The following is a 7,994-nucleotide window of genomic DNA, read 5'->3' as shown; positions in this document are numbered from 1 at the left end:
TGTGCTAAGTCACTTCGGTCGTGTCCGACTCTGTGTGACCCCATAGACGGCAGCTCACCAGGCTCCCCTGTCCCTGGGATTCTCCAGGCAAGAACAATGAAGTGGGTTGCCATTTCCTTCTCCAATGCATGAAAGTGAAAAGTCAGAGTGAAGTCGCTCAGTCGTGTCTGACTGACTGAGCGACCCCATGGACTGCAGCCTACCAGGCTCCTCTGTCCCTGGGATTTTCCAGGCAAGAGTACTGGAGTGGGGTGCTGTATTCTTGAATTAAATTATTATGGTAATAATGATGTGAACAAATAGTAAACAGAGATTAGGTTATTTATTCAGACTCTTCATGGACACAGGAGAAGGAAATAGTGTGAGTTTCAGTTTCTAAGGTTCAAAACTGAAAGAAATAAAAGCAGCATTTTGGGGATCATTAGATGGGCCCAGTAATAGTCAAGATAACAGAAAATACATGATTATGACCATATTACAGATAGTAAGTTTGGTTACATTTTATAAAACTGAGAATACCAAATGCTAAATTAGCAAGTGTTAGTCAGTCATGTTTGACTCTTTGTGACCCCATGGACTATAGCCTGCCAGGTTCCTCTGTCCATAGGATTCTCCAAGCAAACATACTGGAATGGGTTGCCATTCCTTTCTCCAGGGGATCTTTTCAACCCAGGGATTGAACCCAAAATTAGCAAGGATGGGGGAAAATGAAATTCTTATATATTAATGTGGAGAATGAAAATAGGTACATTTATTTTGGAAAACATGCAATTTTTTTCTGTAAAAATGCAAAGCAGTAATTGTATTATAAGATTCAGTAATTCCCGTTCTACTTAAATATCCAATAAAAATGCATACCAGTAGATTTCATCGACATGCACAAAATGTCCACAATAGCATTATTCATGTATCTATATTTCTTTAATGTTATTATTGGTCAGTGAATTATTTGTCAGTTTAATGCAGATTGTCACGGTTATCTTTATTTCATTCTTTCCCACTAATATGTCAAATTCTATGTAGATATATGTGTATATATTATAATGTTTATAAAAACATGCATACTAATATACCCCTTAAGATTATTATTATATAGTAATGTATATGTTATACTATGCAATATATTTTATATGCAATTGTATAGTATATAATGCAGGTTATAAATAAAATATATAGCTAACTTATGTATCAATTTATTTGTCTATTTTCCTCTTAGTGAGATTTTTTTACTGTTTTCAGGTTTTTGCAGTTATAATGAAATCAACAAAGTGTATTCATATACAAGACAGGTTGTAAAACTGTTGGGGTTTATGGTCTGCACATCTGCAATTTTACAGAAATTGCCATATTGCCTCCAAAGTCTTTGTGACACTATTCATGCAACCATTTTATAGATCTTCCTGATTTCCAATTTATTACAATTTAGTGAAAGTTATATATAATTGTGTTTTTTCTTTCCTTGCCATGATCACTAGAGAGATTTGAAATCTCTTGATGTTTTCTTGTTGTTATTATTCGAGCTTTCTCTTCTGTTACATGCATATGCTTATGTTTTACCCAGACTTTTGTTGAATTCCTTTTTTAAATCAATATATTTGATCAGTTTATATATTCCTAATATTGATCCATTTTATCATATATATTGTAAATATTTCATGTAGAGTTAGTTTGTCTTCTAATACTTTTAACATGACTTTAGTGGCAAACAGTTATATATCATTATCATTTTAGTATTATCAACTTGACTATCAGAGCTGCTTTCTTGCAAAAAATAAGTAGAACTATTTACAATTTGCTAAGTGAATTGCATAGTTCATTTAGAACTTTACTAATGTTTTGCAGTTCTCTCTATAAAAGATGTGCATATTTTTCATTGGGTTTATTGATTACTTTGTATCATTTGTATGTGTGTTAGATGATCAGTGTGCCTGAGACTTTGCAACCCCATGGGCTGTATGTAGCACATCAGGCTTCTGTGTCCATGGGATTTCCTAGGCAAAAATACTGGAGTGGGTAGCCATTCCCTTCTCCAGGGAATCTTCCTGATCCAGAGATCGAACCCAGGTCTCTGTCCTTGCAAGCAGATTCTTTACTATCTGAGCCACCAGGGAAACTCTGTTGTTTGTATAAATAGTACCTTAATATTTGATATTTTTTATTGCTATTTAGCTTCTAGTCACGTTAATAACTCTCTTTCTAATTCTAATAATGGATCTGAAGGACCAGTTGGGAGTTTTTCTAAGGAGATATCATATAATACTAACTATAAGTAAAATATATAATAATAGAAAGTAACCTATCAATGTGAATGTATTCCAAAAATATATCATTAATAAAAATAGCATATTTCAAGAAAAGAGATATATGTGGTGCCACTATATAACGTTTTGCTGCTGCTACTGCTGCTAAGTCACTTCAGTCGTGTCCGACTCTGTGTGACCCCATAGACGGAAGCCCACCAGGCTCCCCCTTCCCTGGGATTCTCCAGGCAAGAACACTGGAGTGGGTTGCCATTTCCTTCTCCAATATAACGTTTTACAAAATAATATAACGTTTTACAAAATACAAAACATGTCCTATGGAAAATTTGCATCAAGAACATTAAAAAATACCCATGCTTTCATCCCCTTATTAATTTGTATTGCTTGAAATTGTCTTACTTGATGATTAGATGAACATAGACATACTGTTATCATTCTTTGATTTTAACAAATTACCTCATATTTTATCATTGATTTTAATGTTTTTTGCAGATTTTTATAGGTATCTCTTACCATATTGAGAATATTCCTTTCTATGGCTAGTTTGCTAAGTGCTTATAATATGAATATAAGCAGTTTTTATCAAAGAGTATTGTAGTTTCTCTTAAAATGATCATATAGTATGTTCTCTATAATGTAATATTGTATGAATTATCTTAATATAACTTGCAAAATGAAGCCATAATTGTATTCTAAGATAGCGTCATCTTGACCATTTACAAAATGCATGGGTATTTTGATCTAAATTTTATATTTTATATATGTGTAACTTTTAATATAAGCACTAAATGTTATATTTTCTATTTTTATCTTACTAGTATGTATTTGCACCTTCTGTTTTTTCTTGATTAATTTCAGCAGTGGGTCAATATTTTTACTAGTATTTTTACAAGTAAACCTCAGATAATTCTCTCCTTATTTTCCCTAAATTTAAACTATAATGTTGACTGTATTCCACATGAAGTACTTTATTAATGAATTAATAAACACAAAAGTGATCCCTGGCAGATAGAAGCTTTATAAATGCTAATTCAGTTCAGTTCAGTTGCTAAGTCATGTCTAACTCTTTTTGATCCCATGAACTTCAGCACGCCAGGCCTCCCTGTCCATCATCAACTCCAGAGTTCACCCAAACCCATGTCCATTGAGTTGGTGATACCATCCAACCATCTCATCCTTTGTCTTCCCCTTCTCCTCCTGCCCTCAGTTTTTCCCAGCATCAGGGTCTTTTCAAATGAGTAAGCTCTTCACATCAGGTGGCCAAAGTATTGGAGTTTCAGCTTCAACATCAGTCCTTCCAGCGAACACCCAGGACTGATCTCCTTTAGGAAGGGCTGGTTGGATCTCCATGCAGTCCAAGGGACTCTCAAGAGTCTTCTCCAACACCATAGTTCAAAAGCATAAATTCTTCGGCAATCAACGTTCTTCACAGTCCAACTCTCACATCCATACATGACCACGGGAAAAACCATAGCCTTGACTAAATGGACATCTGTTGACAATGTAATGTCTCTACTTTTTAATATACTATCAAGGTTGGTCATAGCTCTTCTTCCAAGGAGTAGTCTTTTAATTTCATGGCTGCAATCACCATCTGCAGTAATTTTGGAGCCCCAAAATACAAAGTCATCCACTGTTTCCATTTTTTCCCATCTATTTGCCATGAAGTGATGGGACCAGATGCCATGATATTCGTTTTCTGAATGCTGACCTTCAAGCCAACTTTTTCACTCTCCTCTTTCACTTTCATCAAGAGGTTTTTTGGTTCTTCTTTGCTTTCTGCCATAAGGGTGTTATCATCTGCATATCTGAGGTTATTGATATTTCTCCCGGCAATCTTGATTCCAGCTTGTGTTTCATCCAGCCCAGCATTTCTCATGTTGTACTCTGCATAGAAGTTAAATAAGCATGGTGATGATATACAGCCTTGACATACTCCTTTTCATGTTTGGAAACAGTCTGTTGTTTCATGTCCAGTTCTAAGTGTTGCTTCCTGACCTGTGTACTGATTTCTCAAGAGGCAGGTCAGGTGGTCTAGTATTCCCATATCTTTTAGAAGTAGCCCAAAGGGACTAAGACAGCCCTTATTTGTGAATATAGCTGTGTTCTTAAAAGTCTAATGACTATATTTTACTCATTTTCATATGGTGAATTTTTGTTGTTGTTCTTGAGTGGCTAAGTCGTTTCCGACTATTTGTGACTCCATTGACTGAATTTTTACCTGGAGGATATTTCAGAATATTGTCTATCCATGTTTTATTCATGGTTTATGATTCACATATGTTGCTGAATATCTAGTTTCTTTCCTTATATCCTCGTTAATTTTAACCTCAATTCTCAGGAATATCACAGATCTAACTCCTTTCACCTTTATATGCTGGCCTTATATTTTGGCTTTTATTTTGACTTCTTTCTATTCTCTTCAGTTTACTCGTGATTTCAGCTTGACAAGTCAGGTACCATATCTTAAAGAACATTTTCTGTTTCTTATACAGTGTCTACCTAATATGATGTCTTAAGGTTAATTTTCAAGACACCTTAGCCAAAAATGGAATGTAAATTGATATAGCCACTATGAAGAACCTTATGGCGGTTCCTTAATAAACTAAAAATAGAACTACCGTATGACCCAGAAATCCCACTACTGGGTATATACCCTGAGAGAACCATAATGTGAAAAGACACATGAACCCCACTATTTACAATAACCAGGACATGGAATCAATCTAAATGTCTATTGGCAGATGAATAGATAAAGAAGATATATATACATATATATATATATATATACACATGTGTATACATGTATAAATGTATATTTTCAGGTCTGCCTGAAATTTCTATCAAGTCTGTATACACTGTGCATATATACATACACACATACACTGTGTGTATATACATGTATATATACATACACACAGTGGAATATTACTCGGTCATAAAAATGAATAATATTGGATCATTTTTAGACACTTCGATAGACCTAGAATCTTTATACAGAATAAAGTGAGTCAAAAAGATAAAAACAATGCTTATGTGTGGAATCTAGAAAAGTAGTACAGATGAACCTATTTGCAAAGCAGATGTAGAGAACAAAATTTGGACACCTAGGGAGGAAAGGGGGAATGGGACAAACTGGGAGATTGGGATTGACAAATGTGCACTACATTTGTAAAACAGATAGCTAGTAGGAACCTGCCTTATAGTGCAGAAAGCTCAGCTTGGTGCTCTACTATGACCTAGATTGGTGGTTAAATGGGGATGGAGTGTGAGGGAGGTCAAAGAGGGAGGGGATATATGAATACATATAGCTGACTCACTTTGTTGTACAGCAGAAACTAATACCACACTGTAAAGCAACTATACTCCAATTAAAATCAAAAAGAAAATTATGCCCACAGGTTCAGCTGAAACAATGTGTATTATTGTAAAAGGTTATTAGGTGAATTAGATTAAATATTTTTAATATAAATAGTATGTGTACGTTCTCAGTACCATAGCTAGACTGTATGTGTCATATGAAGGCTATTTTCTCTTTAGTTCAATACTCTTTTTTGTGATATTACTTTCTATTCATATTCTACATTTTGACTAGTTTTTCTGTTATAACGCTCTTTTAGTCCATTCAAGCTGCTTATAGACAACAATTCCAAGACTAGGTAACATATAAACAACTGAAATTAATTTCTTACAGTCTGGGAGGCTGGCAAATCCAAGATTAAGGTGCCAGAAGGTTTGTGTCTGGTGAGAAACTGCTACCTGGTTCATAGACATCAGTCTTTTTGCTATATCTTCAAGTGGAAAAGGGGTGATGGAGCTGTCTGGGGTCTCATAAAAAAGGGCACTAATCCCATTCATATGGGCACCACCCTCATGACTAAGTCACCTCTGAAGGTTTCACTAATAATAACATCACATTGGGCATTAAGTTTCAGTGTATGAATTTTGGAAGAACACAGCCATTCAGTCTATAGTAAGGATAACATCACTAGCTTTCTTAGAATTTAAATATTAATGATGTTGTTACATGACTAGAAGATACTACATGGTTTTAAAGAATTTTTTTAATGTATGCTCTGGGTGGAGGAGGGCCATTTTGAGTTAAATGAAGACACAATGGAAATACCAAACAAATAAGCACCATTATTTTTCACAAATGTGCTGGGCTGACAAGTTATTTAATATAAATGGAATAATGTGTGTCCTGACATTTTCAAATTGTCTGGGAACTTTTAGAACTGAATACTTCATCATGCCTTTAGTTCTTCAGTGTTCTTTTCAGAAAATTCTTCCTGCCTGAAATAAATGTATGACATTAGATTTTCTAGTAAGAAGACCACAAATAAATCTACCTTTTAAAGAAGCATTTCCAGTGTTCAAATCAGATAGAAATTTCAGGCAGACCTGAAAATATACATTTATACTTATACCAATTTAACTTTGACATGTATCAGATAATTGCTTTGATAAAGTGGGAATGAAGGTTAGCTAAATTTTGGAAGGGATTGGAAAAAAAGTTTTATTTCCAGAAACTTCCTTGCTCTTTTCTAATATTCAGTTTCATTAAAGCATATACATCAAATATACAGAGGAACTCTACCTTGAGAAACCAAATAAATTAGCTTACATAAAAAAAGAAAAACAATTTTTAAAAGCCTGAATAGTGTTTCATTTATTGTTTTAGGAAATGATTCAACATAGGCAGCATTACCACTGTTTGTAGGAATAAAAAATAAGAAATTGAGCACACACACAAAATCATTTTTAAATAATAATTTGTTTCATTCTGTCTGATAGTGTCTCATGGCTTCATTCATAGCATCTGCAACAATTAGGGGTTTAATTTCTCACCAGTTCAGTTACATTATGTTAGCTGGACAGCTGTTTAAGGATGATGAAGATATTCATGGTATCATCACAGCAGTGGCTCTTATCTTTAATTTTTATGTTATGAATAATTCCAAGTGCTCTCTGGAAATAGGTTTGGGATAGTTAAATTCTTAGTCATCCAGAGCTGTTGGTGCTAAAAAAAAAAGTTATTAATGGTGAATAACGCAAAATCAAATACTGAGCTTTTATTTCCCTGTGACTGTGTGCATGCTCAGTCATGTATGACTCTTTGCAACCCCATGAACTGTAGCAGGCTATAGGCACCTCTGCCCATGGAATTTTCTAGGCAAGAAAGTGGAGTGGGTTGCCATTTCCTACTCCAGGGGATCTTCCCAACTCCGGGATCAAACCCACATCTCTTGCATCTCCTGCATTGGGAAGATGATTCTTTACCACTACATCACCTGGGGAATCTTTTATATCCCTCTACTTCTGTCTGAAAAATAAGTCCAATATTCATGTAATTGAACAAATTCTACATGACCATAAACTCAAATATCACACAGTGGCCTACTTTGAAAAGGTAGGAGATTTTACTGGACATGTTTTCTATACCTTTCTTCTCTGTAGAACTGACATAGTACGTTATTCATTCTTGCTTGTTTTGTTAGTTAAGTTAACATTTGCAAAGGTAGGTTCCCCCACCGGCCTGTTAATTTTACCGTGAGCCTTTTTTATTTTTTAGTGACACACAATAAATAAAATATTATTTAACATACAGCTTTTAATAAATATGTTTTGACTTTATATTTCCATACAGTGGACAAATATTTCATATAGTTGAACCTCGGAACAATAGGAATAAACATCTTTGGAGTAAAACTTGGTTTCTGCAGTACTGAT

This window comes from Moschus berezovskii, chromosome 11 (genome assembly GCF_049115385.1).
Source record: "Moschus berezovskii isolate FMDL1 chromosome 11, NW_MosBer_1.0, whole genome shotgun sequence".
NCBI classification, from domain to species: Eukaryota; Metazoa; Chordata; class Mammalia; order Artiodactyla; family Moschidae; genus Moschus; species Moschus berezovskii.
The sequence above is the reverse complement of the archived record's forward strand: the minus strand, read 5'-3'. Positions refer to the sequence as shown.